At 51.4% G+C, this 26,383-nt stretch overlaps 1 long non-coding RNA gene across 1 annotated transcript in view; it reads left to right on the top strand.

Annotated features, from left to right (window-relative positions):
* The first annotated feature begins 20,994 nt into the window (after positions 1–20,994).
* LOC117997721 overlaps positions 20,995–26,383 on the top strand; it is a 20,026-nt gene continuing 14,637 nt past the window's right edge. Inside the window, exons 1-2 of the long non-coding RNA XR_004675868.1 lie at positions 20,995–21,005; positions 24,707–24,710. This is a non-coding gene — a long non-coding RNA (uncharacterized LOC117997721). The remainder of the gene's footprint in view (positions 21,006–24,706; positions 24,711–26,383) is intronic.

Genomic DNA, 26,383 nt, shown 5'->3' with positions numbered 1-26,383 from the left:
GATGAGGGCTTGTGCTCACAGAGGCACGGTGGCCGTCCCGAGGCCACAGAGCTGGGCCCAGATTTCAGGACTCAGGCCCCCAAGCATGTGCTCTTTCTCCAAACCTGCCGCCCGTAGTCAGACCCACCGGTTTCGTAGACAAGTCAAGTCTGGAGAGGAGAAGTAATTTGTCCGAGGTTATCCTGGGGGTTCCTGGCTCCTGACCTCCAGGCAGACATTCCGGGATTGGAAGTCTGGAGTTGGTGGGTGTTAGAGACCCCTGCCCTCCTTTCGCACATGGGCACACGGGGCCTTGGGGCCGTGACCCTGGCCAAGGTGACACAGTGTGTCCGAGGCAGGATGACAAGCCTCTGCCTCTGGGCCCTGGGGCCATGCTTAGCCGAGCACGGGTAGAGCAAGACAAAGAGTCTGGGTGGGTAGGAAGGCCTCGGCCCCTTAGCCCTGTCACCCGTGTTCCCGTGAGCCCCCATGGGGGAGTGGGGGTACCCCACCCTGTCCTCCTGGGGCCCTCTGCTGCAAGCCCTTGTTTGATGGGAGCATTCTGGGCACCTGGACAGAGGCTGGCTATGGCTTGGGGACAGGGGGGCACAGCTCAAGTGGACCCTACTGGGCAGCCCAGCTGTCTGACGGCTGTGATCAGTGGGGACAGGCTGGGCCTTTGGCGGCTCTCCCAGCGACTGGGTGGAAGGAAGGAAGGTGGTCTCCCCGTGTCATGGGCCGGGGGGGTGCTGGGCTGGTCCTGCCCGTGGCTGTTGTCCCCCTAGTTCCTACTCCTTCCACCCCTCCATGAGGTGCACCTTCCTTCTGCTTACCTGTACCTGGGAATCTGGGAGGAGGGGAGGGGCCCTCCATTTCTTCACATGCAGGGCACCTGTTTACATCCTGTGCAGGGAAAGGGCTTGTGGGCCCTGCACCCCTGGGACGTGTGGCCAGGCCTGGGGAAGCAGGAGAGAGCCCGAGGACAGGCCTGGCCCCGCTCGCAGCTCCTCAGGACCAGAGCTGGCTGCAGGTTCCTGGGGCAAAATTTTCCTCCAGGTTCCAGCTGGACCCAGATCTGGGTGGGGACTGGTGGTGGCGGCCAGAGCATCAGCAGAGGCCTGGGGACGAGAGGGTCGTCCAGCCAATCCCAGGGGTGACCCCACGCCCGTGGCTCCAGCCCCACCACCACCCGCACCCCCTTGCCCTCAGGGTGCTCTTGGTGCCTGAGGCTGGGCGCGTCTGAGCAGTGGGACAGAATGCCCAGGGTTCATCCTCAGCAGCCGGGCTCCCTCGCCGGGCGCAGGGGCGGTCAGAGGCTCGTGCCGGGGCTGCCCACACAGGGCCCCCGCGGACCGCATGGCAGAGAGTCATTTCTGCAGCCTGGTGTCCGCGAGGGCGTTTTTGCTGACTCGTGGAATTTCTGGCGGGATGGAGCGATGCCGCGCTGATCCCACCTGAGGTCACTAATTTCTGTGGCCCCGCGGCTTTATCAACAGACAACGAACATCTGTGGCGGGAAGGCGAGGACTCCGTCTGCCTTCCTGGGGTGGCAGGGGCGCCGGGCCAGCTGGTCTGTCGGCTCTGCGGGTGCACGGGACACGTGGCTCTGCCCCCCAGGCCTGCGTGCAGGTGAACAACATCCTTCAGAGCCAGAGCAGCTGGTTCTCCGGCCGTCTCCTGCAGGGGACGGGGCTCACCGCCATGGCCCAGGGTCCACTCCGTGCGCCCGGGCCGAGGGGAGGTGAGAACAAGGCTCAGGGCATCCAGAGCCCGGGGCCGGGCCCAAGAGGTCCCAGCCCGTGGGCCAGGCCCTGCGTTCCAGGAAGATGGTGAGCTGGGGCCCCCGTGCCCATCCTTGGTCCGGAGCCCTGGAGTCGGCCTTCCCAGTGACCTGAATGTTCTCTCGCATCAAGAGCCGGGTACGGCGAACACCAAGGTTCTTTCTAGGTGGGGAGTTGGCCCCTAGTTTGGAAGTGGGACTGAGGGGCCATCCGTGCATTTGCTCATTGCTCTTCCGTGGCGCCAGTAGCCGCGGGGCCGCGCTCCCCCGGGCGCTCACTTCTCCTTGGCCCTGGTCCCCTTCCCTGGAGGGGGCACCGCGGCCATGCTGGCCCCAGCTTGGCGGGCAGGAGGCCTCCCCTGCGCTGCCTCCAGCACTGGCCAGCGAACGTGCCAGGGACGGTGGGAGGGCCATGGCCTCTCCCCAGGGAGCTCACCTGCAGGCGGCCTTCCTTCCCGCCCCCTGGGGGCGGCCTGCGACACCCCTCCTGGTGCACATCCGGGCAGGGTTGGGCAGGGGTGTGGTGACCTGACGAGGAGAGAGGGCCGCACCCCAGCGCCGTCGAGAAGTCAAGGAGGTCAAGGGCAGATGTTCCGTGGGCCTCCACGTGTGGGTGCTGTCCTCCCTCCAGGACCCGGGGGCTGTGCGGGCAGGCGGTGGGGCCGTCCATCGTCCACCCCCCGGGGACCGGCACAGAGTCACGCCAAGTCCTGTCCTCCCGTGAATCCAAACGCTCTGCTCAAAGCCCCGGGGCCTCGCTCCTGACTCCCGGCACCTGAAATGTGTGAAATTGTAAGTTATAACAGACCAAGAGGATGATAAGATAACAAATTTGACTCGAATTTCCTAAGGGCCAGACCCTCTGGGTCCTAGTGCACAGGAACGATGCCCCTGACCCTTTGAAAGCTCGTGGGAGCTTTGCCTCCGTCTCCACAAATGATTCCTTTAAAAAGCAGAGGTTCGCGGACCCTCATGTGTGAGGGGCAGCTGGGAGAACTTGCTGATGTCGGTGAGCGCAAATCCAGGAGCTGCGTGCCCCGTGGGGTGGTCATCATCACAGACCCGGCTTCACGCCATGCAGGGGCCGCACTCCTCACCTCCCTGCAGGCAGCTCTGGGTCCATCCATGGTCACCTGGGAAGGACGAGCGGCTCCGGGTGGGCCTGCGGGCTCGGGAATGAGTCCCTGCCGGCCCCGAGCAGAGGTGAGCTTGCCCGGCCGCCCATCGGCCAGAGGGCGCGGGCTCCATGCACATGGACACCGGTCGCTTCGGGCTGCTCCTGTCTGGGTTCCTGGGTCCCTCCCAGCCTCCCTCGCTGCTCTGGGGGGTCTGACCCCGGCAGGTGGGAGCGTGCAACCTGGCTTCCCCATCCCAGCACCCGCTCTGCTGGCTCAGGACGGCTCTGGGTTCTGGGGGGTCCAGCATCAAAGCCTGCCCTCTTCTTGACCTCACTGCTGCTGGCTCCCAGCCTCCACCGAGGGCCAGCGGGAAGGAGAGGAGGCAGAAGCTTCTTGCATGGTTAGCTGCCGAGACTCGGGGGCCGTCTGCACCCTTCCCAGATGTGGGAATGATTGGCCATCCTGGTTCCAGAGCTGCTGGTCCAACTCGGGTTTCGGCCCCCCAGCAACCACACACCCAGTGTACCCCCTCCTGTCCTCCCCTCCCTCCTCCTTCACTTACGCAGCGAACTCCTTCAGTAAATGTCCCAGGGACCCAGAGGCGCGTCCTGGGTCACAGTCCAACCTCCAGGGCTGGTTGCTTGGCTGATGGTCTGTCCACCCCCAACTCCACAGCTGACCCCACGGTCTCCGGGGACTCTGTGTCTCCTGAAGACAGGAACCTGATCCCGCCCCCACGGTAGAGGACCGCGCTCCATCCTGCTGACTGCCGTGCCCCCACCCCGAGGGCCTCTGATCTCGGGGTCCCAGTGAGGACGCCACCCAATCCTGGAGAAACGGTCACCAATACCTGGCATGTGCTGGGCCGTGGGGAGGTTTGCTGAGTCATCTCGGGGTTCCCAGAGACACTGGCCATCTGTGCACAGATACGCACGGGCTGGACCGACCTGCTCGCGTGCCCTCCTCTGTGCTCAGTGTTCTCCTCTGGACCCCATGTGCCCGTGACAGAGCAGGGACCTCTGTCTGTATCCTCCACCGTGGAGCCCGCCGGCTTGATGTGAACAGTGTGTCCCACCCCTCAAGGCATCAGGGGAGCAAAACACAGTCCCAGGAGCAGAGAGGGGACACTGCGGGTTGTGTGTGGAGAGAGGTTTCATCTTCGGGACCTCCCGGGAGTGTGGCGTGGGCTCCTACACATCCTCCCCTGGCCGCGGCCACCCATCCACCTGCTAACGTCTGCAGAGACCGTCATTTCCCACGTGTGATGGTCACGTGCTCACAGCCAACTGCATGGTGCTCAGAGCCACCAGCAGCGTCCTGTGCTCTGGTCAAGGCCGGGAGACGCGTGGGGGGTCTTCCAGAGAAATGCAGGGTCCTCAGAAGGAGCGCCGTCCCTCTGTGGGCCTGGAAAGGGCCCCCGGGAGAATGCGCACGTGAGGAGGGCACGGGGTCAGCGAGTGGGGAGCTCGGGCGGGCCGGCGGGAGACCTTCCCCGGGGACGGTGACCGGGGCAGCTCCGGCGAGCCCTACAGCCCCGGGTGAGCACCCAGCCGCCCCACTCCCATTCACACATCTTTGGCTTGTGCTCTGTTTGTGGACTGTTGCTTGCCAGGCCAGTGTCCGAGGACCCCCGACATCTGACTGAGCTCCTCTCCCTTCACCCCGGGACCCAGGTCTGTGCCTGCCGGTATCGTGGGGGCCGTGGGGCCAGTTTGGCAAGAATCCCCCCCCCCCCCGAAGGCGAGGCGCTGGTTGGGTTCTCTCCCGTGGGAATTCCAATGGGACATGTGAGCCATGGGTTGTTGGCGGCAGGGTTAACTATGGAATGTTCTAGAGAGAAGCGGAGGTGTGGAGAGGTGCTGAGCCACCACCAGGGTGTGGGTGGAGGGAGCGGGAATCAGTCACAGCGTGTCCCCTGGGGCTGGCCCGCATGGCTGGGTCCCGAGACACTCCGGAGAGTTCCACGTCCAGCCACGATGGCTCTGGGAACTCAGGAGTCCAGACAGCATGTCCCCTCCTGGCAGCCTGCGGTGGACCCCGCTGCATGCTCCCCGCCCTCGGGCACCCTCCTGTGGAGTCGGCTCTCCCTGAAATCTGCTCCTGGCTAATTTCTACCTAATGTCCGCCACGGCCCAGCTCCGCAGCTGGGGGCCAGAGAGCACCGCCCGTTCCTCTGTCCCACACGCCCACGGGCTGGGACCCCCGGCCCCCAAACTCTCCTTCTCCCCAGGCTCGGCAGGCTCCACCCCTGTGCCCCGACTCAAGTCCCCAAGGACAATTCTCTTCGTCCAGGCCTCCCACCTCGTCTGTCCTGCCTGACCTGGACCCCAGGGAGACCCCTTCCGTGGGCACACTGCTCACGGTTCTTTGGCCCAGGACCCTCCCTGGGGCCTGCGAGGCTCACGGTGACCCACGGAGCGCCTGATCAGCATTTCCTCAGTGATGCTGGATACGTAGGGAGTCGCTCCAATTGTCAGTCATTTACTATGGGACGGGGACCCGGGAAGAGCTAGTTTTCTCCCCTGTTTATTTTATAGTCTGTCATTTAGCTGGATCCCTTGCCATGGAATTCATTAGGCATCTGGTCAACTATGTGGGGACTTGTCTTCAAGGAGGATGGTTTCCCGTTTACTGCTGCTTGGTTGGTCTCCAAGCGGCCCTACGCGTCCTCGGGACGGCCCGCCTGCCATGGGGACGCAGTGCTGACCCGCGGACACGGGGACACAGAGAACGACGAGCCTTGAGCCTCTTGGGGTTTATGGGTTTACTCTTACAAGCATCTGAGAGAGAAACCACATTTTATTATATATGCGAAGGCTCATCTTTCTTGGAGGGGACACTCATGCAGTTTGGGCTGAATTGTACCTTTGGGGGCAACTACAGGATTGGAACCTGGCCAAGGGCATAGGCCTTGGAGCCAGACGGTGAAGTTTGTGTCCCCCTGACCCGCCGGGGGGCGCGGGGCCCTCAGCACCTGTGATCGCGCAATGGCGAGGAGGCGGTTTGTCTGGGAGAGGGCGAGGGCAGCATCTGGTCGCACAGGCCGCTGATGTGTTTTGCTACCAGGATTCGAGCTGAAGGAGATACCAGCTGGGTGGTTTTGTGGGTGTGCGTGGGGGGACGTGTGTGTATAGGCATGTGTGCCCCCGAGTGTGGTTGTGGGTGGGTGTGTTTGGGAAGCCAGTTGCTTTTTCATCTTTTTTCTTTATATACATTCCTCAGCGTTCATCATGGTAAGTGTCCTCTTGACCCCCTTTCCCTGTCCCACCCACCCCCCGACCCAGCTCCCCCCGGGCAGCCACCCCTCTGTTCTGTCTCTTTTTTTTTTTTTTTTTAAAGATTTTATTTATTTATTTGACAGAGAGAGACACAGCAAGAGAGGGAACACAAGCAGGGGGAGTGGGAGAGGGAGAAGCAGGCTTCCTGCAGAGCGGAGAGCCCGACGCGGGGCTCGATCCCAGGACCCTGGGATCATGACCTGAGCCGAAGGCAGACGCTTAACCAACTGAGCCACCCAGGCGCCCCTGTTCTGTCTCTTATAGAAGAATCTGGTTGGTTTTGCTTTGTCTCTTTTCTCCTTTGTTCATGTGTTTTCTTTCTTAAATTCCACGTAAGAGTGAAATCCTGTGGTATTTGTCTTTCTCTGACTGACTGACTTCGCTTAGCATGATTCCCTCTAGCTCCACCCATGTTGAAAATGGTAAGATTTCATCCTTTCTGATGGCTGAGTAGTATTCCATCGTATATATGCCACATCTTCTCTCTCCGTGCATCAGTCGATGGACACGGGGGCTGCTTCCCGATCTTGGCTGTTGTAGACATCGCTGCAGTAAACACAGGGAGCATGTGTCTGTCTGCGTCCTGTGCGTAAATACCCAGTAGTCGGATTGCTGGATCGAAGGCTAGTTCTATTTTTAACTTTTTTGAGGAACCTCTGTTCTGTTGTCCACAGTGACTGCACCAGTTTGCATTCCCACCAACAGTGCACGAGGGCTCCCCTTTTTCCACATCCTCGCCAACATCTGTTGTTTCTTGTGTTGTTGATTTTAGCCATTCTGACAGATGTGAGGTCATATCTCACTGTGATTTGCATTTCCCTGACGATGTGTGATGCAGAGCATCTTTCCATGGGTCTGTTGGCCATCTGTGTGTCTTCTTTGGAGAAATGTCTGTTCATGTCTTCTGCCCATTTTTAATTTGTGTTTTTTGGGTGTTGAATTGTATAAGTTCTTTATATATTTTAGATACTAACCCTTTATCAGATATGTCGTTTGCAAGTATCTTCTCCCATTCTGTAGGTTGTCTTTTAGTTTCGTTGATGGTTTCTATCACTGTGCAGAAGCTTTTCATATTGATGAAGTCCCAATAGTTTATTTTCGCTTTTGTTTCCTTTGCCTCAGAGACGTGTATAGAAAGATATTACCACGGCTGATGTCAGAGGCATTACTGCCTGCTTTCTGTTCCAGGATTTTTATGGTTGCAGGTCTCGCATTTAGGTCTTTACTCCATTTTGAATTTAATCTGTGTTTGGTGTAAGGAAGTGGTCCAGTTTCTTCTGCATGTGGCTGTCCAGTTTTCCTGACACCATTTGTTGAAGAGACTGTCTTTCCCCACTGGGTATTTCCCTTTGGATAGTCTCACCTCCTTTGTTGTAGGTTAATTGACCATGTAAGCGTGGGTTCATTGCTGGGCTCTCTCTTCTGTTCCATTGCTACTTTTAGGTTAAAAATAAAGCCACTCTGCACTGGGAATGGTGGGGCCAGAGCGTTTCCCCTGGTCCCAGGCTGAGGAGAGTCTATATGTCATCTCACCTTATCTCATCCTCCAAGGCTGCCCATTGCTGGCCCAGCTCACAGATGAGGAAGTCAAGGCCCACAGAGGCAGAGGGCCACACAGCGAGGGTGTGATGAAGCCAGGGCTGGAGTTGGGTCACGTGGCCCCAGAGCATGCAGAAACTAAGTTTGAGTCAATATGCCAATATAAGTATATTTCTTCACTTATAAATGGCACACACGGAAGTGTTTTATGCAATATTTATAATGGGATGAGAAATGCTAAAATAAAGATGAAGTCACATGTTGCTAAAGCAACTTTAAAATCATCTATATACACTGCTCAGGCCCTTTTGCTTTCACTAAAATATTTCATTTAAACATATCCTTTTAATGAGTGCAATCCGATTGTCTGCACTTTGCTATTTTGGGGAATCTTGGCTGAGAATTTTGTGCTACTGCGATTTGAAGGTCTGGTTCTCAGTGTTGTTATTTCTGTACTTGGTTTAATGAACATTGATGATGAAAAGATTCTGCACAAAGATCACAGGACCAAAGGTGCTGGAGCTCTGCTGGCTGGGCCCACACATCTGACTCACGTTCCATCCTCTTCCCGTGCTGGATATCCGCCTGCCGAACACGTGGCTCAACCGGGGTCCTTGGGGGCATGGTGGGGGTGTCCCTGGACCCCACTGTGACCCCTCCCAGGCCAGGGCAGGGCTCTCCGGGGTATCCTGCGAGGTCAGCACGGGGGTCCCCAGCGTGGGTGCCCACAGGCCTGACTCTTGGAGTCATGCAGCTGTGGACAATTTGCTGACCCTTTTGACCTGTTTTCTCATCTGTGAAATGGGTGGATGCCACCTACCTCCCAGGCCGGTGCCACCGTTCAAAGAACACCACTCCTGGCGGTGTGACCTCTGTGTGTCTGAGTTTCTGCCCCTGGCATTCAGGGACCCTTCCGAGATGCTCCCGGGCTCCCTCCACCCTGAGACCCTGTGACCTTTGTCCGTCTCTGCGGAGAAGGCAGAGGGACAGAGAGGAGGCAGCCCAGAACCAGAGTGGTTATGTTGCCGGAGCCTTGGGGCAAGGGCTCTGAAACGGGGGAATATGCCGGAAGGTTTGGGGAGGGCACAGGACAGCGCCCTGGCAAGGTTTTGGACTCATCTGGGACCCAGGTGCTGACTTAGCTCCGGAGGATTTTGTCCCCGGGAAAGGTTTGGGGTGACCGAAGGGGCCAGCCCAGGCCCAGCAGCAGTGGGCCAGGAGAACCATGCGCTCTTGGCCAGAAGACAGAGAAGATGGCGAGCTGCCCTTAATCACCCTCTGGCTCCTGTGTGGGCCTTTGCAGACCGTTTCCTTGCCCCCCCACTCAAGACCTGAGTCTTGCAGCAATGGCTTGGCAGAAGTAAGATATGCCCGCCGATTCTCTGGTGCTCCTCCCTTCAAAAGGTGGGGCCGGACCTCCCGCCTTGAGCGTGGCTGAGCTTGGTGACTGGCTTCTAACGGCGGGAATGTGGCAGAAGGGACACATGTGACCCCGAGGCCGGGTCCCCTCCGCCCTCTCTCGGGAAGCTCTGGCGCTGGGGAGGGGGAGTGCCGGGGGGAGGCCCACGCGGGGGGTGGGGGGAGGCCTCCTGCTAGCGGCCTCAGAAGCAGATCCCTGACCCCAGCGCGGGCCTTGGGTGACGGCGGCCCCCCGGAGACCCTGAGCCAGAACTGCCGGCCACACTGCCCTGAATTCCTGACCCCTGGACATGGTGAGATGACCCGTGTTTGTGGTGGTTTTAAGCTGCTAAGTTTCAGGATCTTATGTTACACAGCAGGAGCTAATTAATACCAATAATAGGAGTCGAGAACCCTTACTAAGCATTTTCCGCGTGTCAGGGCCTGAGCTAAGCTGCGTGAGCCCCCGTCATCCTCCCACGGCCCCTAAGGGGCAGAAGCGCCCAGTAGCATCTTCCCCAGATGAAGCAGTTGAGGCACAGAAAGGCTGAGAAGCTTCTCCGGGCCACACGGCAGCGAGGCTGGCATTTGAACTCGGGGCTGACCAGTGCCGGAGCCCTTGTTTGAAACCAACACGTGACCTGTGTGCCTGACTCTGGGCCTAGCATTCCCCACGTCCCTCCATCCGCTTTAGGGACATCCCCGAGGAGTTTCCCAAAAGGGCAATGAGAAGACACCCATCCACCCCGGAGACGCACGTAACTGGCTGGTGTATGTGTCCACACCGACGTTGCCTGAGAGTCTGGGGCAGGATTTAAACCCAGGTATGGCTCTCACAGCTCTCTGTCCTGCTGGACCTCGAGGCACAGGAGCGTCTGTTCTGCTCACGGTCCTTCACTGGCCTGCAGCCTGGGGCACAGTGATGCTCCTCCGGGCTCTGGCCCAAGGAGCCGGCTACCAGGTGACGCCCAAGGTCCCCCCAGCGCCTGCCCCGGCCGCTGCCCGGACACCTGAATGAGCCAATCCCTGCGCTAATTTTGGGCCACTGTCCTCGCACGCAGAGCTTTCAGGGGAGGGAAAAGTTTGAACTGTGTGTGGGAAAGAATTGTACGTGCATGTGGGTGAGAGGGAGCTTATCTGACGGGGCAGCCTGGGGGCTGGGCTGGAGTGTCACGGCCGGGCTGGCATGCCCAGTGCCCATCTTCCAGGGCCCGGCTGCCCCCCTCAACCTTGTCATGCATCTGTATCAGCCACGGAAACCATGTGGCCTTGCCCTGTGGCCCCGGCTGGTTGATTCTGCGGTGGGCACGTGACCCAAGCTCTGCCCATTAGAGTCTTTCCATGAGGTTTGAGAGAGGGGATTTCACGTTGCGTTGAGTGTCAGTGAAACGTGGCCGTGTTTTGCCCCAGTGGATCTCAGAAGCGGAGGGAGCGTCTACACAGAGAGAAGGACGCACACAGGTGGGAAGGAGGGACACAGCCAGTGTTGGCGTCCGGCCCCCGGCCCCCCAGGTGTGCCTGAGGTCCCACCACCTCTGCTCCTCGGCATCCAGGGTCCCCGCAAAACGCTCACACTGTTTAAGCTGGGTTGAGTTGCATTTCTGTTCCGTGCAACCCAAAGAGTCCTAATCGATAAAATATTAAAACACATATTTCTATCAACCCTAAGAATTAATCCGTATCCATAAATTATCGCTTGAATATGACAAGACATTTGGCGTCATTTTACTGCAATCACTCAGAATTTTAGTTCCAGAATGCTATTAATTTTCTGTCACATTATGTCAATTACTTTAGGAACATTCTGTCCTGTCTGTTTGGGGAATTATTCCCTAACAACTGCATTAAACCTCATTTTCTCAGTAATTGTTTGGGCATAACTGTAAATTTTAATTATCTCTTCACTCACGATTGTTTCTCGTGCCCGATGCCGTCTTTTTCTTTTGTTTCTTTCCTCCCGCTGAATTGCACCCCACAATAATCTTCCCCCAGGGAGGATGGGGTGGTATGCCCTCCGAGTCCTTGGGAAATCGGTAACTCTGTGTATTTTCCCTCACAATGGAACTGCACGTCGCATGGACATGGAATTTTGGTTCTGAAGCTCGGGATTCCTTGAGGCCTGCGGCCAGCGCCCCAACATTGCTTCCGGCATTCCCGTCTTGCAGACGGAAACGACCAGCGCCGAGGGCACCTTTGTTCTTTTTGCTGGCAGTCGATGTATTCATTTATTTTTCCTCTGCAAACGTGAAGGTCTTTGTAACCCTTTGACTTAGGAGTCGCACCGGGATGTGCGGACATACGCAGAGAGCGCCGTCTTCCCAGCATCCCTCCCTCGTGCACCCAGCCCAAGCCCTTCCGATGTGGGAGGACCCGTTCTTCCCTTTGTGCTGTGATCACCTCCCGCCCGCGCTCTTTGCGGCACCGCCCGGAGGGACGGCGCCTGCTCACACCTGTCGCTCACCATGTCCCCACCGCATTCTACACGCCCCACCCGTCCTTGCTCCTGAGGTTCCAAGAGACTTCAGTGGCTTCGCCTGTAACTCGCCAGGTCCGGGCTCAGCCGTGTGACCCCAGCTCCTCTCGAGGTTTATTATTTTAGTAATCATGGTTTTGTTTTTTTTTTAAATTTCAAAGACCTCTTTTTTGGTCCTTTAATCTCCCACTTAAACAACTGTGGCCAGTCCTTACTTCACGGACGTGGTTCCCCCTTTTGAGTCTCTGTGGGTGCTAATTAGAAATTTAAAATTCCCTTCTGTTTCCTGCATTAATCCTGTTTCAACATGGATTAGTTGAGCACCAGGTCATTCTGGAGATGTGATTTAGAGGATTTAACTGAGGAACCACTTTTTCTGTAGATAAGTCTATTTTTACCCGTGTCTGATGAAGTGGTCTGGGGTGGCCCTGTTAGCTGCCACCCGCTTTTCCTTCTAACCCAGGGGCTGATCACTTCTCCGTGAGCGTTTTCAGCAGAGCGGGCCACACGGCCTCTGCCAGCTGCTGGAGCGGGAGTGAGCCTCGAAGGGGGCACCAGGTGCGGGGTGCGGCTGGGCGCCCACAGAGCTTGAGAGAACCGGCTGCGGGGCCTCTGCCCCAGCCCGTGGAGGGAGCCCCCGTGGGGCGTGCCCCATGTCACTGGGTGACGGTTTGCACCTGCCGTGCCCAGCCCAGGCTAGGGGCCACCCCGGCGGGGCCAGGGGACGGCCGGCTCCCTCTGTCCCCAGCAGCTCTCTCTCCCACCAGGTGCTTGTGGTTCTGGGGTCTTGAGGCGGGCCTACTTCGGAGTCGGTACACTGTCAGTTCATCTCATCCGTGTGGGTTTCAGAGTTTTCTCAGAATTTCTGCCTCCCTAATTCATCTTTTTTCTGCCTCCCCGGGCTGCTGTTGACTTCAGTATTTTTAAATCATTTATGTGGGATTTTGGGAGGAAAAAGAGCTCAGTCTGTGAGTTCAGACCCCCATTCCGATCAGGACGTCTCCTGGAACACTTTTTTTTTTTTCACTTAAAAAAGTAGCTTTATGGAGGCGTATTTTGCACGGCACACAGCTCACCCTTTGCAAGGGCGCAATGCAATGATTTCAGTTACTTTCTCAAGTTGTGCAACCATCACCACAAATCAGTCCTAGGACATTTTCGTGACCTCCTACGATCGGTTTTGATAGTTCGCCTACTGTGTGCCAAGTCTCCGGGTCCATGAAGGCCCGTCTCAGGTCTGTAGACGTTGGCTCATCGATCCGTCTGTGATGGTGCGGAGACGTCTTATTCCTGGTGCTTTCAATATGTATTTCGGGAGCTGGTAGGGAAAGTTATTTCTCATTTCCCTTCCCTCCCGAGTTCCCTTTGCAATGATCTGCTGGTATTCCAGGGCACACTATAGTGACTCAGCGGTTCTCCACATCGCCCGGCGCCCATCAAGGTCAGTGTCCTCCCTGTCCCCTTTGTCTGCTCCGAATCAGGGCTTCAGTCCTGCGTCCGGATGTTTTGGGAGAAGGGACGTGTTTACGGCTTTCAGATCTCCATTGGGATGGCACATCCTTCCGCATCCTTAAATATTTTCTCAGCAGAGCTTATGGCTTCCTCTCCACACAAGTACTGAAGATTTCCGTTGCAGTTATTTCTAGGTGTTACATTGAAAAAAATCTGTTGCTATTTTGAGTAAAATCCGTTTCCCCCCCCATTATAGGCACTCACCGGTCACTGCTACTCTATAGGAAAACGGTAGATTTTAAAATATTCCTTTAGAATCTGAGCTGCCATCCACGTAGTTGTGTTACGCTTTTCTGTTGACGTTACTTCTCTCAGGGTTTTCTGGGTGTTAATCTCTGTGTCCTTGGTAACGAGAAGCTCTTCTTCCCTCCTTTCTGGTCCTTATAGCTGTTAGGTCTGTTTTACGCTCTGAAGCATCTGCTGAAACTTCAGGAAATGGCAAAATAATCGTAGTGAGAGTAGCTCTCTCGCTTTGCACCGCCGTTCATGGGGAGGCCTCTGGCGGGCCGATGTGCGGGAAGGTGGAACGTGGGTCCGGCTGGAGAGTCCGAGCTCCCAAGAGGCCTCCGAGGCCTTGCGGTGGTGCCTTCCGGAGCATCTGTGGGGGACGCAGGCACAAAGATGTCCTCACTGGCCCGTGGACGTGGCTGGGGGGCGGGTGTCCTGACAGGCATCCTGCCTGAGAAGACTGGGGGTGGGCCTCCTTGTGTATGCCACGTGTCCGGGCCCACGGGGCTTACTTCAGGGGCTGAGGTCTCTTCCTTTGCAACAGGAGAGTCCCATCCGTCCCAGCCTCTCAGGGACTTTGGCTGGTTATTCTCTCTCCCGATCTTTGGCCTCCACAGAAGGCCCGTGTGACCTCAGGTCTCCAAAGCCCATGGGCGCTCTGAGCCCTCCTCTTTCTCAGGACATAATAGGGGCTCCGTCAGAGAGCGGGTCCCCTCTGGCTCGCCCTGCCCCGTGTTTGCCCGTGAGTCACTCGGCAGCCGTGCCTGGCCTCCGTGCCTGGGCGCTCTTGTGGGAGCCTCCCGGGGCGCCTGCCCCCGCCTCCCCTAACAGCTCATCCTCTCCGCTCACGTTGCACCAACGCCTGTGGTGGGAGGGCCGTCCGTGCGCATGTGGGTGCCGGGGTGGCCCGCACCCAGCGCTTCTCCGAGCCTCTGTCCCGTGCCTGTGTCTGCCCAGCCCACCCCTCCCCGTGGAAGGACCAAAGGCTCCTCATGCTCAAAATGCCCCCCAGAGTCAGAGGATTGCTATCCCACCTGCCCTTCTACCCGCCCAAGCGTGGCCCCTCCAGGGAAAGTTTCCACGTGACTCTGCGTTCACCCGCGCCTCCTCTGTCTGCCCTCCCCGCCCACCCCCGGCCCCCTGCCTCAGCATCCCTCGTGCCGTCCACACCCTGTCCCCCTCTCCTGGACAGCCCGAGTTCGGCAACTGGCGCCAGGCCTGCCAGCCCCGTCCTTCAGCCCCTTTGAGGTCATGGCCATCTTGGTGGAGGTCAAATCTGACCTGTCACCCTCCCACCCCTACGTATGGACAGGTGCACGCACACACACACACACACACACACCTGCAGACGCACACACACGTGCACTCATAAGCACACAGGTGTGCATCCCTAGACTCCTTTCAGTGGCTTCTGTCCTCAGGCTCCTCGGGCTTGCTTTCTCTGGGGTGCCCACCCCCCAACACGATACATTCAAGTCCTAACCCTGGTCCCTGTGAGCGTAACCTAACACGGAAACCAGGTCTTTGCAGACGTGATCGAATCAAGGTGAGGTCATTCAGGCCAGCTCGAATCCCGAGACTGGTGTCCTTGCCAGCATCGGGAGATTTGGATCCTGAGCCACACAGAGAGAAGGTCAGGCGACACGGAGACTAGAGTGCCACCGACCAGGGAACGCCACGGATTGCCGGGGCCGCCAGGAGCAGAGCAGACACGGAAGGATTCCCGCCCATGGAGGCTTCGGAGACAGACGCCTTGATTCTGGGCCTCTGCCTTCACTGTGAGTGAGTGAATGTCTGTTGTTTTGAGCCTCCAGGACTGTGGTGCTTTGTTACGGTGGCCCCAGGACCCTGCCCTCGCCTCCAGCCCGTGCACTCTGCACGCGCCCCACGCCCTCCTGCCTCAGCTCCTCCAACCCTTCCCCGTCTCAGGGCTGCTTGGGCAGTCCCCCCGCTGCAGGCCTTGCACACCGCGCCCCGGGGGGCGCTTTCCTCGCTGTCAACGCTGCCTTCACGTGCGTGAGAGTCTGCTCGCTGCTGAGTCCCGGGCACAGCCCGCCGCGCGGGCCCTGCTCACCCTTCAGTCGGGAAAGGGACTCTGCGCGCCTCCTGGGAAGTGGGACTGGCCCGTGGTTTCCTTCACTCTCCCACTCGGAGGGCTCGACTCCAGGTCCAGTGTCGTCCCAACAAGTGGGGGCACGGTTTATAATGGTCGGCAACTGCTTATCTGGCCCTGGAGGGATCTGCTATTTAAAGCCATCTGAGCCGAGAACAATTTAGAGGCTTTTATGTTTTGTTTTAACATTCCCTTGTGCTGTTATTCTTCATGGAGACATTCTAGAATTTTTATAATGTGTATTTTCTTAGGAAAATGTCCCATTTTGTGGAGCACTCCAACTACGTTGACATAAAAGTATATGTAGTATTCTTATAATTTATGTACTTTTGTTTGTTTTCTTTCCCACCTTTTGCATTGCATTTTCCAGACATTGATCTATTTTCTCATACAGAACAAAAACAATGGAAGTCATCGTGTTAATTTATTGGTGCTTTTTCCTGCTTTTCCAGTTCAGGACTCTCTGCTTTTTCCTTCCTTGGTTCTTCCTGGGCTGGTCTTGTTTGGTCTCTAATCCCCTTATGTGGGTGTCTGGCAATGCGCTCGCCAGTCCGGAGTGAGGACTTCAGAGGGGGGCTGCTCCGAATGTGCTTTCTGGGCACTCCCCATGCGCGGGCATGTCTGTGGTCCAAGTGCTGTTCAGAGGCCGTCTGCGTTTCTGATTTTAATAGGTTATTCCTTTCTCTGCCGGATTTGCGCCGGTTTGCATCTCCTTCAGCAATATATTTATTTCATTTTAGTGTGCATTGCGTTAACACATACTCTGTACCAGGCACACGACAAAGTTTGACTCACTGAATCCGCAGAACAGCCCATTTCATGGAGGAGAAGATTGAGGCTTGAGAGAGTAAGCCATGTTCTCAAGTTTGTTAAGCCAAAAACTGAAAGCCAGACCTTAGACATTCTGGCCCCAGAGCTCGTGCTCTTAACTAACACCCAAGCTGCCTGCTTTCTCTCAACCTTATTGTCATGCGGTTGACAAATGTTTTCATCTTTGCAGAATAAAACTCGTTTGTTTTCATGTGAATTGTCGTTGCTATGAGTAAGGCTGAGCATTGCTTCAAATGTTGAAGAGACATGTATTTTCTCCTTTCTGTGTACAGTTTGTTCATTTTGGCTGTTGACCTTCTTATTGATTTATAGAAACTCTTTACATATTAAAGTAGTGCATTCCCTTTCTGATATGAAATGCATATCTCTCTCTACTCTTTCACATGTCTTTCAACTTTTTTTTTTTTAAGATTTTATTTATTTATTTGACAGAGAGAGACACAGCGAGAATAGGAACACAAGCAGGGGCAGTGGGAGAGGGAGAAGCAGGCTTCCTGACAAGCAGGGAGCCCGATGCAGCGCTCGATCCCAAGACCTTGGGATCATGACCTGAACCGAAGGCAGACACTTAACGACTGAGCCACCCAGGTGCCCCGTCTTTCAACTTTCTTGATATAGTTTTTATGGTACATAATTTAAAAACATTTAACTCATCAAAATTTTCAAGTTGTGTGCATGTGTATGTGTGTGCACGCATGTGTGTATGTGTGCCTGTTTTAACATAGAAGGCATGGCCATCCTGAGATTTAAATAATCCTCATATTTTCTTTTAGTACCTTTATGGTTCCATTTTTCATATTAAATCTTTGATACATCTGCAAATTATTTTTCTGTAAGATGTAAGATCGCGATTAAACTTTTTTCCAGACACCATTTGTTGTATAATTCATCTTGGTTTTAAATTGGATTTCCCACCTTTGTCATGTAGTAAACTCCCACATGCATTTAAGGTCTTCTTTATTACCCTGTTGGTCTGTGTGTGAATACGCCTGTACTACTATTTAAAAATTATTATGATTTTAACATATTTTACTATCTGGCCAGGCTAATGACCCATTCCTTTTTCATGAGAACTTTTGCATCGGCTTATCTGGTTTTCAAAACATTCCATTGATGTTCTTCATGAAGATAATTGACATCTTGATGTCTGTCTTTCCTGCCCCCAAATATGTTATGTGTATACATATACTTGTCATCTTTTATGTTCATTTTTATTTTAGATTTTTCTTTTTTTTAATAGTGCTTGTATATTTCTTAGGTTTATTTGTAGGTATTTGAATCTTTTCATTGTTGCTTCCAGTGAATTTTGCTTTAATACCTAAAAGCTACTGACTTCCAAATACCAGCTTTATGTCAATACCTTTGATAAATTCTTTCTTTGTTTGTAATTGTTTTTTAGTTCATTTTATTGGAATTTCCAGATATATAATCCTATCATCTGCAGGCAGTAACAATTTCATCTCTCCCTAATCTTTGTATACCTTATTTCTTCGTTTTGTTTAGTTGTATTGGTGAGTATCTCTAGGACAATATTCAGTAATATAGTTGCAAGAGTAGGTATTTTTATCTTGTCTTCAGTGGGAGGATGTTTATAAGTATTTTCCTATTAAACATAATGTTGACCTTTGAAATGAGATAAATATATTTGATCACATTTAAGTATTAATCCAGTCATTACTGAGAGATTTTAAAAATAAAATGTGGATGTTGTGTTTTATTAATGCTCTCCAGCATAGAGATGATCATATGATTTGTTTTCTGATCTACTAATATGTTGAATTCTATTACTAAATGTCCAGATATTGAAACATCCATGCATTTCTGGGCAGAGGTGAATTGTGTTCCTCTCTATTTTCCTTGAATTTCCTAAAGATATTGCTTAATGAATGCTATTGCTTTTTTTTTTTGGTGTGAAGGTATATGTAGATGTGAGGTCTTCATTGTGGGTAGCTTCCTTTATCATTATAATGGGCTGTGACTCTCCCTTTAATGCTTTTTTTTTATTCTTATGTTAATCCCCATACATTACATCATTGGTTTTAGATGAAGTGTTCCATGATTCATTGTTTGTGCACAACACCCAGTGCTCCATGCAGAATGTGCCCTCTTTAATACCCATCACCAGGCTAACCCATCCTCCCACCCCCCTCCCCTCTAGAACCCTGTTTGTTTTTCAGAGTCCATCGTCTCTCATGGTTCCTCTACCCCTCCGATTTCCCCCGCTTCATTCTTCCCCTCCCTTTAATGCTTTTTGTCCTGAAATCAATCTCATCTGATATTAAGATTTTAAGATCGAAGGCCCCGGTTTTATTTTCTCTTTATTTTAATTTTTATCCCCAACTTTTCTGAATCACTTTCAGTGTGTTTCTTATATGTAGCATAGATACGAGTTTTGTTTTGTCATCTAATCTTAGAATCATTTTGTTTTTTTTATGAATGAACACCACACCCTTCGAGACAGGCCATCAGTTATTAGTGAAGGGTGCCTGGCAGCCCCCATCACTGCCTGGTGTGGGCAGTTCCCTGGGGGGCGACCACACATGGAGTTTCTAACCAGTGTTTTTTTAGCCATTTTCTTTTAATATGTATGTTTAGCTAATATAAGTATCAATATATAGATATATTAATAGAATAGTTTGATTTTAATTGTCATGGTTTTTAGTTATGCCTTCTGTTCAAACCTTACATATCTTTTAGTATCCAGTCTGTTTTTTGTTTTATGTGTCCCTATTACTTTTGATAATTTAGAATGTGTATGTTTTATTTGAATGGTCACCTTCCTTTTTCATTGAGGTAAAACTCACTTGACATAAAGTTAACTATTAACCATTTTAAAGTGTATATAAGTCAGGGGTGGTTACAATTTTTAACTGTGCATGTATAGATTATCCATAATCATTCTGTTTGGTTTAGACCAGTAGTTCTCAAGTTTCAGCGCCCTTTTCACTCTTAAAAACCATTGAGGACCCCAAAGAGCTTTTGTTTATGTTGGCAATATCTATTTATTCTGTTTTTTTTTTTTTTAAGATTTTATTTATTTATTTGTCAGAGAGAGACACAGAGAGAGAGGGAACACAAGCAGGGGGAGTGGGAGAGGGAGAAGCAGGCCTCCCGCTGAGCAGGGAGCCCAACTAGGGACTCGATCCCAGGACCCTGGGATCATGACCTGAGCTGAGGGCAGATGCTTAACTGACTGAGCCACCCAGGTGCCCTAGGGCAATATCTATTAATTCTTACCACATTTAGAAACAAAAACTGAGAAATTTTGAAAATATGAATTATTTCATTTGAAATCACAGTGATAAACCCATTACATGTGAACGTAAATAACATATTTTAATGAAATGTAACTATATTTCTAAAACAAAGAAAAACTTAGTAAGAAGAATGGCATTGCTTTACATTTTTGCAAATCTTTTTAATGTTTGACTTAAGAAGACAGATGGAGTCTCATTTCTGCTTCTGCACTCAATCCGTTGTAATATACTGTTTGTTTTGAATTTCAAAGAAAATCTGGCTTACCACAGATATGTAATTGGAAAAAGGAAAAGTATTTGAATACTCTTTTCAGATAATTGGAGGTATTCTTCTTCAGCAAGTGGTGTTTTTTTTTGTTTTGTTTTGTTTTTTTTTAAGGTTGTCTGCATTGTGGAATCTGAGGCCATATCAATGACCTTTTTGTACTCTGTCACATTAAAATCTGTTCATTTATTTTGTATTTCAATTGGACTATTTACCTCTTCATGATTTTGTGACACCATGCATCGGCCATTTGGAAAATGACCCTGAGTTATGCAGAGATCCCACATGTTGGCACATCACATCATACATTGGCAAATATCACATTTGTTAACCTAACTGAGGAGATGAAAGACACGCACTGAAAACTATAAAACATTGCTGAAAGAAATTAAAGAAGACACAAATAAATAAAAAGACATCTCATGTTCATGGATGGGAAGACTTAATACTGTTAAGATGTCAATATTACCCAAAGCAATCTACAGGTTCAACACAACCCCTGTCAAAATCCCAATGGCATTTTTTTTTTTTTGCGGAAATAGAAAAATTCATCTTAAAATTCATATGGAACCTAAGAGATCCCCAAGTAGACAAAAATAATTTTGAAAAAGAAGAACAAAGTTGGAGGACTCAAACTTCCTGTTTTCAAAACATAGTATAAAGGTACAGTAATCAAAACAGTGTGGCCCTGTCATAAAGATAGGCAAATAGACCAATGTAATAGAATAGAGAGCCCGGAAATAAACTCTTGTGTATATGGTCAAGTGGTCTTCAACAAAGGACCCAGGACCACTCAATGGGGAAAAGAAAGTCTCTTCAACAAATGGTGTTAGGAAAACTGGATGTCCAATGCAAAAGAATGAAGTTAGATCCTTATCTCACACCATACACAAAAATTAACTAGAAAAGGATTAAAGACCTAAGCATAAGATCTAAACTACAAAAATCCTAGAAGAAAACAGGTCAAAAACTTTATGAAATTGTAGGCTTGGCAATGATTTCTTGGCTATGACACCAAAAGCACAGTTGACAAAAGCAAAAAATAGGCAAAGAGGACTACATCAAACTTAAAAACGTTGGTGCATCAAAGGACCTGAACAGCAGAGAAAAAAATGCAACCTATGGAATGGGAGAAAATGCAAATCATGTATCTGAAAAGGGGTTAATATCCAGAATATATAAACAACACCTACAACTCAACAACAACAACAAAAGTCAAATAACCCAATTAAAAGTGGGCCAAGACTTGAATAGACATTTATCCAAAGATGATACACAAATGCCAATGGGTATATGAAAAGATGCTCAATGTTAATCATCAGAGAAATGCAGAGCAAAGCCACAGCAAGATTATAAACTCACACGCATTAGGATGGCTACTATTTAAAGAAAAAGAACAGCAGCAGGAAAAAAAAAAGAAAAAACCCACTAACGATGGTGATGATACAGAGAAATTAGAACCCTTGTGTACTTTTGGAGGGGTTGTTAAATAGTGCCACCTCTATAGAAAACAGGATGGCAGTTCCTCAAAAAATAAAAAAAGAGAACTGGCATATGATCCAGCAATCCCACTTCTGGGTGTATATCCAAGATAACTGAAAGCAAGGACTCGAAGAGTGATGATATACCCATGTTGAAAGCAGAGGTATTCATGATGGCCAAGAGCTGACGGCAACCCAAATTTCCACGAGTGGATGGATGGATAAACAGAATGTGGAACGTACATACAGTGGAGTATTTTTGTGTCAGAAAGGAAGGAAATGCCATCACACACATGGGTGAACCTTGAAGAGTCATGCCAAGACATCCTGTGATGTGAACCAGTCACAAAAAGACAAATACTGCGTTTGTCTTCCACTAATATGAGGTGTCTAGCGTAGTCAAATTCATAGAAACAGAAAAATAGAGTGGTGGTCCCCAGGGGCTGGGGAAGGAGGAATATTTAATGGGTATAGATATTTCAGATTGGCAAGATATAAATATTCTGGAATCTGTTTCATGACAATGTGAATGTGCTTACCGCCCCTGAGCTGCGCACTTAAAATTGGTCAAGATAGTGAATTTTATGTTGTGGCTTTTACCTCAATAAAAACAGTCCAATTCAGGGCGCCTGGGTGGCTCAGTTGGTTAAGCGACTGCCTTCAGCTCAGGTCATGATCCTGGAGTCCCGGGATCGAGTCCCGCATCAGGCTCCCCACTCACAGGGAGTCTGCTTCTCCCTCTGATCCTCCCCCCTCTCATGCTCTCTCTCTATCTCATTCTCTCTCTCAAATAAATAAATAAAATCTTTAAAAAAAAAACAGTCCAATTTGTTCATATCACCACTGATTTCATCAGAAAAATCGTTGCTGAGAAGCTGTTAATCACAATGCTAGTGGCGAATTTTCTAAAATTCAGATTTTCACACGAAACTCAAATGTTATTATTGGCAATGACTATTGTCAGCTGTTTTCCTTGAATGACAGGCTATCTCTTTCACTTCTGAACAAACAAAACATCTGCCAAACGCCGGTATCTGGACAACCGTATTTTGTTGGTCGTCCTTTTAAGTAAAAATTGCATTCCACAAAAAAGGAGTTAGTTCAGCTCATAACTCAAATACTTGCATGAGAGCTTTTCCCCGAACATGAGGAGAGCACTTGGCACGCGGCAGAAGTGTTCTCAGCACTTCCCATTTGTCACCTAGAGTCTCGGTTGGTTCCGGTCCCCAGACTGCGAGGCTCGTAAGTGGCAGGGATTTCTAGAGGCTGGAAGTCTGAGATCAGGGTGCCCGTGTGGTTGCGTTCTCTGGTAGGAGCTTCGTTCCTGGTCGATAGCTGGCATCTTCTCGATATGCCCTCATGTGGTGGAAGGGCTAGGGAGCCCTGTGGGGTCCCTTTCCTACAGGCACTAACCCCATTCATGAGGTCTCCACCCGCATGACCTCAGCACCCCCAAAACTCCCAGCTCCTAATGCTATCACTTTCGGGGGTTTGGATTTCCACATTTGAGTATCGGGGGAACACAAACATTCAGACCGTAACACACAGAATGGCAAAGAGATGTGTAGTCATTGGGACTTCATAAAATTAATGATTTGTGCTGCGCATCATGAATATCCTTTTCTCTTTCCTTGCCTGCAAGTGCGTGGGCCAACAGCACGCTGGTGGTGGGTGTGGCTTGGCAGCATGGCCTCGACCGACCGCACCAGCCCGCGGCCAGTTCTGCTGGCACCTCCGCTGTGAATGTCCCCACGGCGGTCCCCGCGTAAGCGACGGGGCTCACGGAGGTGGTCCGCGTGTGTTTGCTGTCAAGAAGCCGCACAAGAGAAGATGGTCTTCGACGGTCAGCTGGTGGTCAACCGCGAGTCCAGCCATGCCTGTAGCCTCCTCTAGAAGCAAAGCGAAAGTACAATTCTGCCCCCGATCTAATAACTCAATTTTCATGTTTGGGGTTGGCTATTTAGGTGACGAGTTGCCGATCGTTGGGAGGTGGCAATGATGTGATTTCTTTCGCTGACTTTTTCTCTGGAAGCCATTCAGCGCTGCCGACTGCTCTGGTTTTATTAGTCTCTGAGCCCGTATCCACCTGCGCCCTCCAGCCCGCGTGCGAGGGAGGGCAACGCTGGAAGACGCTTCAGTGGCTTTTCCATTTTGACTTTGAAAAACTGTAACAAGCAAACTCTGGCTTCTAAGGCTCTCCTCACATCTCTGTTTAAAACACTCCATTCTTTTTCCTTTAGGCTGAATGATTGGTCTCAAGAGGCTGCTGTAAGCTATACAATGGTACCATTTGAAAGCGTTCTGTTGCACAAGAAACAGTGAAGGAATCCAGCATTTGTAAAGCCCAGAAAATAGCCCTCGTGTCTTTGCTTCTTACTTACACTTTCACCCTGTTTCCTTGGAGTGCATTCCTCTCGTTCCTTCATCACGTTCCGTGTTTTTAGGCATTGACAGAGCAGATGGGAGCTGAGAGCGTGAATCTCCTGATCTTCCTTATTAAGCCAGCAACCCATCGTTAAATATAAGACAAATATTTTATCAATAAATTTTGATTTTGAAATAGAATATTATCGTTACTTTTTAAAGATTTATTTATTTATTTGAGAGAGAGAGAGGGAGTGCACAAGCAGGGGTGAGGGGCAGAGGGAGAGGGAGAGAGACTCTCACAGACTGCCCACTGAGTGCAGAGCCTGATGTGGGGCTTGATCCCAGGACCCTGAGGTCATGACCTGAGCTGAAATCAAGAGTCGGACACTCAACAGACTGAGCCACCCAGGCGCCCCGAAATAGAATATTACTGAATTCTAAAAGAATACGTTTAGTTGGTTAAGTGACTGCCTTCGGCTCAGGTCATGATCCTGGAGTCCCGGGATCGAGTCCTGCATCGGGCTCCCTGCTCGGCGGGGAGTCTGCTTCTCCCTCTGACCCTCCTCCCTCTCGTGCTCTCTCTCATTCTCTCTCTCGCAAATAAATAAAATCTTAAAAAAAAAATCATCATAAAAAAAAAGAATACGTTTTTGATAAAATTTGGAAAAATCCCCAGGAAATTAAAATATTATTGCAAAACAAGACAACCGAGAGAAACAGATTTGACTTCAGGGAAAAGGGAACTCCTTCTGAGAACTGACTAGAGTTGTCCAACAAGAGGCAAAGAGGAGTGAACTGCCCATCGTTGGAGGTAATCAAGCATTAACTGGACAACCATGGGCTGGGTACTGTGGAGAGATTCATCTTCCAGTGGAATGAGGCTCAGTGACCTGGAAGTTTCCCTAGCCCTGGGGGCGTCTACTTTCTGGGGCTGCTGTACCCCAGTCTCCCAGGGTCTTCTCCCCCTCCCCAGGCTGTAGGCCTTCCTCAAAGTGGGCACACAGGCCTTCTCCTCCTTCCCGCACTCACCTCCGAGATCTTGCTTCCCTCTGACTGGAGCTTCCCGAGTGGCTTGGAGGAACAGAAGTCAGGTCTTCACCTTCACGGACTGAAATCCAGCCAGCGATGGAAGCTGCTTGCGACGGGGAGGGAGACCCTTTTGGGCGCCACTTCCCGCCAGAGGGTACGGGACTGTGATACCAGCACCACTGTCCAGCAGCGCCACATGGGGCCATCGCCGTGCACAGTCCTGTGTGCGCATTACCTCAACCCTCTTGGCTGCCCCAGGAGGTCAGTGCTCCATTATCTTTGTACCGCCAAGGACTGGAGTTTCCCAGGATTCGAGAATTTGCTCCTGATCCCCAGCCGGAGGGGGCAAAGCTGGGACTTCACCACGGGGGTGGTGGGAATCCCTTCCTGCTGGTTAATGGCTGCTGATTTGGGGCGAGTTACATCTTGTCTCCTGGCGCTCACCGGTGAAACGGGGCCTCAGAGGGTTGCCAAAAGAGGCAGGAGACGCCCAGGGCTCAGGAGGGCAGGCGCACAGACCAGGGCTGCCTCCCTCCTGACTTGGAATGTTTTCCTCCAGGACACGGTCTTCCTTGGCAGGATCTGAGCATCCTGCATATAAGTGACAGCCAACATGGGTTTCTCTTGCTTTAGCAATGAGAAAAATCGCCTTCCTTACTCTGAGTACATTTCCATTCAAAATATGTAGTTGCTATAGCAAAGTTCAGCGACCCAGAACTTGGGCACACGTGCTGGATGTCAGCCTCTCTCAGGACACGATGACAGCCCTGCTGTTGATGGCCCCACTGGGGGCTGCTTGGGGCCAGGGCCGGAGCTGACTCAAGAGGCTCCCCAGGCGGGCACACAGCATGAATGAGGAAGTGGGCTGAAGCTTTAGAGCCACCACGTTCCCTCATCCCAGCCACCTCCTGGGAAGTGGACTCTTGGCATTCAGTCTTCTTTGATATTCCCACAGGCTCGGCAGTGGCCTGAAAACAGTGCATTCAATACTTTTTCTACAAAAGAAGGAGTCAAAAGATAAAGATTCATTCTTGTCTTTGACCTCCAGAGACTTGGATACTAAAGAATACTATTACCAACATAAAGGCAAGCTCTTACAGAATTAAAAACAGGATTGATATTTTCAGAATCACTGGTTAAGAGTGAAAGCCCAAGATCACTGTATTAATGCATACAAAACACTTTGAAGAAAAGAAAGAACACAAGACATAAGCACAAAACCCCAAACATAAATAAAGATATAGCAGATCAAGCATCTTTGGTTCCTAAATAGCTAATCTTAATGTCTTTACTAGAGAAAAAAACACTCTCAACTTGGGTTTAAAGACATTCACCTACATATTTACCCACCCACCCATCCACTGGTGCATCTATTCATCAACCCATCTATACAGGAATCTATCCATCTATTTACCCATCCATCTATCCCTCCATCCACCCACCCACCCACCACCCAACCATCCCTCCATCCATCCACTCACCCATCCACCCATGAGTCCCAAAGCAAGTCCTAATGCAGCACTGTGACCCAGCTCTAGCCCCGCTCTACTGTGGTCCAAGGCAGTCATGACTTGCCTGTCTATGTTCCCAGTAACATGAATCCATCCATCCATAGATGGATCTATCAATCCTTTCATGAATCCATCTATCCATCCATCCTTCCTTCCATACATCCTTCCATACATCCTTCCATCCATCCATCCATCCATCCATCCATCCATCCATCCATCCATCC

This window comes from Mirounga leonina, unplaced genomic scaffold (genome assembly GCF_011800145.1).
Source record: "Mirounga leonina isolate KUSES-001 unplaced genomic scaffold, KU_Mleo_1.0 Mir_375, whole genome shotgun sequence".
In the NCBI taxonomy this organism is placed as follows: Eukaryota; Metazoa; Chordata; class Mammalia; order Carnivora; family Phocidae; genus Mirounga; species Mirounga leonina.
The sequence above is the reverse complement of the archived record's forward strand: the minus strand, read 5'-3'. Positions and strand labels throughout refer to the sequence as shown.